The sequence below is a fragment of the Pongo pygmaeus genome, chromosome 8 (assembly GCF_028885625.2).
Source record: "Pongo pygmaeus isolate AG05252 chromosome 8, NHGRI_mPonPyg2-v2.0_pri, whole genome shotgun sequence".
In the NCBI taxonomy this organism is placed as follows: Eukaryota; Metazoa; Chordata; class Mammalia; order Primates; family Hominidae; genus Pongo; species Pongo pygmaeus.
The window spans coordinates 123,281,172-123,289,230 of record NC_072381.2 but is presented as its reverse complement, the minus strand read 5'-3'; positions in this window follow the sequence as shown (position 1 = coordinate 123,289,230).

Sequence of the window (8,059 nt, the reverse complement as noted above, 5' to 3'; positions counted from 1 at the left end):
AAACACAGAACCCATCTAAGCCGTGCTAGCCTCCTAACCCACAGAAACTGTGAGACAATAATTGTATGTTGTTTTAGGCTACTAAGTCTTTATAATTTGTTACACAGCAATAGATATCAAAAACAAAGGACAACCAAAGCAATATAAAGGTTAGAGTTTTCGTTCAGCCATTTGGTAATGAATTTGGAATTACTTATTACAGAGAAAACTGCAATATAATTCTTTCTTCAACTTTACTTAGAAATACAGGAAGTTTCTAGGAACATAATTATCTTCAGTTATTTTCTAAGACAACAGATGACAAAACAAAGAGATGATTTTGCTAATTTTTTTCAGAGACTCTTATCTCCAGAGAGTCTGATCTGGTTGATTTGGGGTGGTACCTGAACATTAGTGTTTTTCAAAGTTTCCCAGGAGATTCTAAGGTGCAGCCTAGGGTTAACATCTACTGTGCTTCTCCCTGGGTAGAAACATGCCCTTCTCAGTCTATTGTGAATAACAGTAAAATCTTTTTTTTTTTTTTTGCAAGCCAAATGTCTTTAAAATGGGCTTCAGAAATGCCAGTGTCATAACTACATGAAGGGAGAGAGAAGGCCAGACTTGCCAGCATAGATCTGGAGATTTTAACCAAATGGAAGATGTGGGTGAGAGGTGACAGGCAGAGGCGAGGGAAATTCAGATAGGACACCCAGGGGCTGTTGATTTAATCTGAAGGGCTGATATTACTCAGTCCCCTTCTTGTTAAAATTTTGATTCCAGATCAAGCCACCCTCTTCAGACCTACCTGAATCTCATTTGAGTAGTTTGGGCATTCATTTCCTCCACCTGCATATTTGGTCCAGCATGTTTTATTGTTGTTTTTAATATTTCTTTCCTGTATCCTTTCTGTCCACTAGAAAAAATTACCTACGTTAGCAGCCAAAAGGCTTTCTAGCTAAGGTAGAAAACATTTCTAAAAATTAAAAAAATCCAGAGCCATAGGGGATGGCAATTCCATGCTTGGAAATACATTTGGAAATCTTCTATGAGCCTAGAGATGGTGACAAGGAAGATCTTAAACTAATTGGGTAACATATACTGCTTTGGAGTAAGTCATTGAGACACTGAATTGGAGAATCATAAAGAACAAATAACTTCACCCTGAAGGACTGTGCAAGTCAGGATCAGCCCGGTTATGCTGCAGTAATGAAAAGCCCTAACATCCCAACACAACACAGGGTTATTTCTACTAATGCTCCATCATCATTTGAGTATGGCCAAGGTGGTTGGAGGTTTTCCTTTATGTCATTCTCAGTCAGAGATTGGTCAGTGGAACCTCTGACAGCTAGAACTTTGCCAGTAGAAGGGCAAACCATTCATTGACTCTTAAAGCCTCCTGCCAGGAAGCTGCACACATCACTTTCACTCACGTTTTATCAGCCAAGGTAAGTCCCATGGTTCTACATAACTCAAAGGATCAGGGAAGTGCAATCCTACCCTGTACCAAGGAGGAAGAGAAGCCAATCTTTTGGGGAAATCACTAGTAACTACCACAACGATGTAGTTCAGAGTCTCCCTGAGGCCATAGACTTTGGCAGGGCCACAGGTATACTACAAGAAGTCCATGAATCCACACTGGCTAAATGTACTGTCTACAGACCCATAAATTACTAATCGTTGGACAAATGCAATTCTTCTTGAAGTAGCTATAGATGTGTTTGTGCAGAATTTCAAATTATTATTGAATTCATAGTAGCTTTTAGTCTTAATGCATTTTTTCAAAGAACTTGCATTAAAATTACAACTATTATTATATTGAAGAAGGGTTTTGAAGTGAAAAAAAAATTGTTCTTGCATTCAAGAAGGTTGGGAGCCACTGGATTAATGATTTACCTGACTCAGTGCAAGGAGTCATCCAGATGTTTTTCTCCTAGGTAGTATCCTTGATCATCCAGCATCTGGGATGTATGATGATGCTGAGAAAAGTCTCATGAATATTGAAAGAGTTGGTTAAAATATACACTCCACCTATGTACCACATATTACCGTTGCTACCATATAATTACGCATGAAGGTTTCATTCATCAATTTCTCCCACGCCCTCCAGAATCTATCGGAATATAAAGTTGCCTTTGAAACTGCAATGCAGTAGAGGCATTCTTTATTATGAAGAAATATGTAACTTCTTTTTGTACCTTTTAGATGAAATCAGTTGTAACTAAATAACTAATGTACCCAAATCTCTGTGGCCAACTCAGTAAAAATTAATTTGAATTAAGAAGTTGCTGCTTTTGGAATGTCCACCTGTAATTTACGGTTTCTGCTTGAGGGAGGGAGGAAGGGAGGAGCTTTGTTCTTAAATCTTTTGAGAGATATTCCATCGTGTTATTTGCTTTCTGCTTTTGAATCCACCCTGCATCCAGTTCCTTTCATTGGTGTTGGTTGAAAAGACGTTGAATACAACCAGTGTACTCTGAGGGGACACTCCCCCTGCACCTGTTCTTTTCTTCTGGTAAAGACTGGCCACAAATAAACCAAGTACGAGGAGGAGAATTCTTAGCTGTGTTCCCTACTTACCATTTTGTCAGTCTCTGGAATTTTCTTACACTATTGGCTATGCCATATGATATCCTGCAGAAATTCTTCACCCATGAGAATGTTCCCTAGGATTGGAACTCACCATCCACCTGCAAACGGCCTGATGATTCAAAAACAGTGTTCCTCTTTTGGATGGCTATTTACGGTTTTGAGAACTCCTGCCTGGGGTGTAGAAAGAGAGAGCAGTCCCATGAAATTGGCATCTTTGAATAATTTCCGCATCAGATGAAAATGAAGAATTTTCCAAATACAACTGGACATGCCACAAAGAGAAAAATAAACTGGAAAACAACTTAAGCCCTCCACTGCAGGTGTGTTGGCAAAAATTTCCATATAACTCACGTGGTTCCTGGCATGAAAGAAAATGTTTACACTGAGGTCTCTTGAAAAAAGAAGAGGAATATTAAAGAATGACCTCTAGAATTCTTTTTTAAAAAATTAGCTCTTATTTCTAATTATAAAGGTGATCTACAAATTGTAAAAATACTTGACAAGTACAGAAAATAATAAAAAGAAAATGCTTCCCCCAAGTAATCACATGAGCCAGAGATAATAACTGTTAACATTTTGCTTATATTTTTCCAACACTTTTTATCCATAAAAGACATATTTTATTCAGATTGTATAATACCAAATTTTGTGTTAAAGATACAAGATATATAGCCATAGATTCAACTTTACTGAGTTTATTATTGAAATAATTTGTCTTTATTGATTTTTAATGTACTTAATCAGGCAACAACCAAGAGTGGCAATATTAAAAACACCCAATCCAAAAATTAGTTGATAATTGTTTATTGTATTTTAATAGGTTTTGTTTTCTATATTTTAATGTTTAATATTTTAATGTACATGACCGTGGTACCTTTATTGTATATTTTAGCTCTAAAAAATCTTGAAGGTGTTTTACAAACTACAAAGCCTTTACAAACTATTTTTCTTGTCTGTCTAGCAAAGGGAGCTTATTTGGAGAAGAAAATGGAACGCAGAAGCTGTATTAAGGATTGTTACTTTTGCCAATATAGAATGACCTCCATTTCCTCATTTAATTTTTTTGATTTAAATTGTCCTTTGAGACTAATATTTTGTCCTTGCTTTATTTGATTTGATATTTACCCATTACATTTTTGTTTCTACTTTTTACATATGCTGTAGTTTTTTGGGGGCATGGTGCTGTATGTCTTGTAAAAGGAGAGAGTTGGGTTTCGTTTTTTAACCCAATCAGAGGCTTTATCTTTCACAAAGGTGTTAAACACTTTCACTTTTACTGATTGGAGCTGCACAATACACCTCCATCGTTCTGTTTATACTTATTTTTTCTTCCATGAAGTTTCTTTTTGCTCTGATTTTTCCTATGTGTACTGTTTTCATTGATATTTTCTCTTCTAGGACAGGGATTCTTAATCTTAGTTCTCAGAGACTCCGAATAGCAGGGCTTTCTAAGGATTCCCTGAAATTGTACAGTTCTGTGTGTGTGTGTGTGTGTGTGTGTACTCACCTGTGCACGTATACATGTCTGTATGAGCTTTTGACAAAAAGATCCACACCTCTCATTACATTCTACTCTCCTCAAATCTCCAATACATCCTCCACTGTCTTCACTTTTACCTGTTTAGAAAATAGAAGCAAGCGCAAGAGATTGACCCCACCCTCCCCATCTCATCTCCCAACCTGTTTTTGTGCCCACGGGCCTGAACGTTGTGGAAGTGGAACCAGCCTCTCCTTGGAGGTCCTTGGTCCAGTGAGAGTGGGAGGGTGGAGGATGTAGAAGGGGCACTGAGGATGACTGACTGTGAGTTCCGGGGGTGCAATAGAGCAGTGTCAGGGGCTGAAGAGGGGAGGGAGGGGGATGGTGTCAGCCAGGGCAGGTACGGGACCACTAGGCAGATGCATGAGGAAGAGTTGGGATCCAGTGGCAGCTCCCTTTTGCTTCCTGCCACTGCAAGTGTGGAGGCCAAGGGAGGGGTGATCATTAAAGAAGTGTTTTTCTGAAATTAAAAAGTACAGCCCCCACAGTGCTACCATCTTAAGAGGCTAATTTCTTGTTTTGGTAAAACCTTTCACAGATGCACATTTTGCATGTTCCAGGATGGTATTCATATTGTTCTAACAGATTGAACTTATTTGACATACCACTGAAGGACTTTTCCCACACTTCCATGGGGTTTTCAAAATTCTCATCATAATGGCTCTATGAGACTCCCTCCTATTTGATGGGCCATGCTGATTGCCTGAGCCATCCCCCCAGATGCTGGACACTTAGCTGGCCTTAACGTGTTTGGCATTACGCGATGGCACTGCCCGAACCCCGCTGAGCACACAGCTTCTCTGCAGATATCAGGGGCTGGCCTGGTGGGAACCACACCATGGCCCTGCTGCTGCCCTTCTAGTGCCAGCTTTGCTCCAGGACTTGGCCTGGCTCCCCTGCCACTCTTTCACTAGCAGCATGGACATGCAGAGCATCCTGCCTCAGTTGCTCAGTTTTCTGGGCTGAAGGAGGCCAGGGCCAGGCTTGAGCTCTGTCTGCAGTGGAGATGGGAGTGGCATGGGGTGGAGGCTGAAGTGTTTGGCTCCTGCTTAGGGAGGCAGGGCCCACAGAGCTGAGAATTTCCCAAACACAGCAAGAATGCAGCCAAAGTGCCAGGCAGGAAGGGATATGGCAAATGTTGAGTGGAGGCTATATAGGCGCAGGATACAGCCAGAAACAAAGGTGCACACAGCGTAGGTACGAGCTGGTTGACTTTGGGGCTAGGATATTTGAAAAATGTAAAAAGCTACCTTAATAGTCGGGAAATGGTATCTCAAGATATTTTATTTAATCATTAGAGAAGAAAACAATTTTTCCTCTTTTCTTTTTCTTGAGTTTCATTTGGCCTCTTGGGAATCCATTCATTCCTCATCTTGGAATCCCCAGTGCCTAGCAGAGTGCCTGACACATACTAGATGCTTGACAAATATTTGTTGTATGGATCGAATGACATTAAAAGAGACATTGATGTAGCTGGCAGAGCCTGTCCCCGCTGAGTTCCAGAGCTGCATGTCACTGCTTGCTGGTCATGGGCTCCCCACTCCCCACAACGATCCTCAAATGAAACTCAACATGAACAAATTCAAAATCATCTCCTCCCCATCTCTGCCCCAGTCTCCTAGTACCTAGTCCTCAAATGCCTGGATGATTGTCATAGCCTCCTACTAGGCCATCTTCTCCCAGCCTCTTCCTACTCCACCATCCTTTCCTCTTTTAAGCCACCTTTCTTACATGCTGTTCTGATCATGTTACATTTCTGTTCTAATGTCTTTCCTGGTTCTCTATCATCTGCAGGCAGGAGCTCTAAATCCATAGTTTTTCTTAAAGGGTCTTTCAAAATCCACATTTATTACCCCTGTAGTTCCTTATCAAATCACTATCCTGGTGTCCCACCCCCAATCCTTGCACCATGCACCCTACACTCCAGCCACATGAAAAGCTCAGCGATGCCTGAGAACCCAAACCCACCATGCCTTTTTTGCATTGCTTATCTCATTTTGTCCACTTGGAATATTTCCACTTGCCTCGCTCAAGTTACTGACTTTTACTAAATCTGTGAGGTAGAAATTAAACACTCCTTCTCTGAACTTTTTCTCCTTTCTTCTCCTTTATTCCATCCTAGTTTCAACCCCACAGAATCAACTAATGCGAATCCCCTTAGCCCTTATATCTAGCACATATGTGGATATTCTCTGTGTGTGTGTGTGTCTGTCTCAGAACTCCTTGAGGGCTAGATGGATAAATAATTCATTTTTTCATCACTAGATTCTTGTTCAGTATCTGGAACACAGTCGGCACTGTGTTTTGTGTGATTTTGTAGAATTGAATGCCATGTCTTGGGTAACAATTTTACCTGTGGCAATACTCACGGGTTTTTCATCACCAATGTCTGTGTTCTTTTCTTCCATATACCCCAGATTGAGCTAAAAAGAAAATGCAAAGTCAAATGTTTCCCACACATTAGGCCCAGCATTCCTCTTTAACAAAGAAGAAAACTCTTCTGATTCTCTTTTTGAATGGCACATGACCTCTCAGGACAGAAAAAAAAAAAAGATTCCATTGTGTGGCAAAAGTCAGAAAAGCTTCACGCTGTCTGAATGCCAACCAGACAATCTGTGTTCCCAATCAGACCTATGATCCCCACACACAGGACGATGTTGGTTTGACCTCAGCAGAAATCAGATCTGCTCTACATGGTGATGATGATAGCAAACATATGGAATTGATTAAATGAATAAATAACCTTACTTAGTTTTGCATAAGAATATGTGGTACCCAGGTCAAAGATAATCCCTAATTTTTCTATGCATAATAGATTCCCAAGTGTAAACATCACCAGTAGCCTGAACCAAACTAGATGCTTTAAGTCAACAGTCAAAGGTGTGATTGTAAACTCGGAAATATTGACAATGTTTGTGAATATCACTTCTCTAAATTAGGTGAGAGGTCCACAGCTGATGTGGGTGCCTAATTTATCTGACATCTCAGTGTCGGGTCCTGGTCAGCCTCAGAAATTTGATCACAGCCTTCTTCCTACATCTCAACTGTAGATAATTTTTGTAGATGTTGTCTGCTGTCTTTTAATTTATAAATGTAGTGCAATGTCAAATAATCCATCAGAATCTAGTCATTCTCTGCCAAAATTCCTTTGGTCATGTCTCTCCTTTGAAGCCAGGGGCATTGAACAAAATTTGTTAAGGTCTCAAGGTTATTTCTGTCAATGGAAATTTTACTTCACTCTTTCATTTCACAAGATTTTAGGAGACATTTACTCAGTGATCACTGGTGTTGTTATCTGTATGCATTCCTTCTGTCTGAATCTGGCTGGTTAGGGTGCCAGGACCAAGAACCAGGGTAGCTTGGGCATGCAGGATTGGGAAGGTCTGAGTAGCAGGTCACAGGAAGAAGTCCAGGAGGGTATGATGTCAGAAAATGGACCAACGGCCACTGAACGAGATCAACATTACGAGGACTGGTGGTGAAATTCAGCAAGACTTCCTGTGGTTGGGTGAATTGCATCCCTCCATGATACGGTCTGGCTGTGTCCCCACCCAAATCTCATCTTGAATTGTAGCTCCCATAATTCCCAGTTGTTGTGGGAGGGACCTGGTAGGAGATAATTGAATCATTGGGGCAGTTTCCCCCATATTGTTCTCATGGTAGTGAATAATTCTCATAAGAGCTGATGGTTTTATAAGGGGAAATCTCTTTCGCTTGGTTCTCATTTTCTCTCTTCTCTGCCACCATGTAAGACATGCCTTTCGCCTTCCACCATGCTTGTGAGGCCTCCCCAGCCACATGGAACTGTGACTCCATTAAACCTCTTTTTCTTTATAAATTACCCAGTCTCAGGTTATGTCTTTATCCACAGCATGAAGATGGACTAATACACCCTAAAAGACATGTTCAGTCCTAACCCCTATCCCTGTGAATGTGGCCTTATTTGAAAATAGG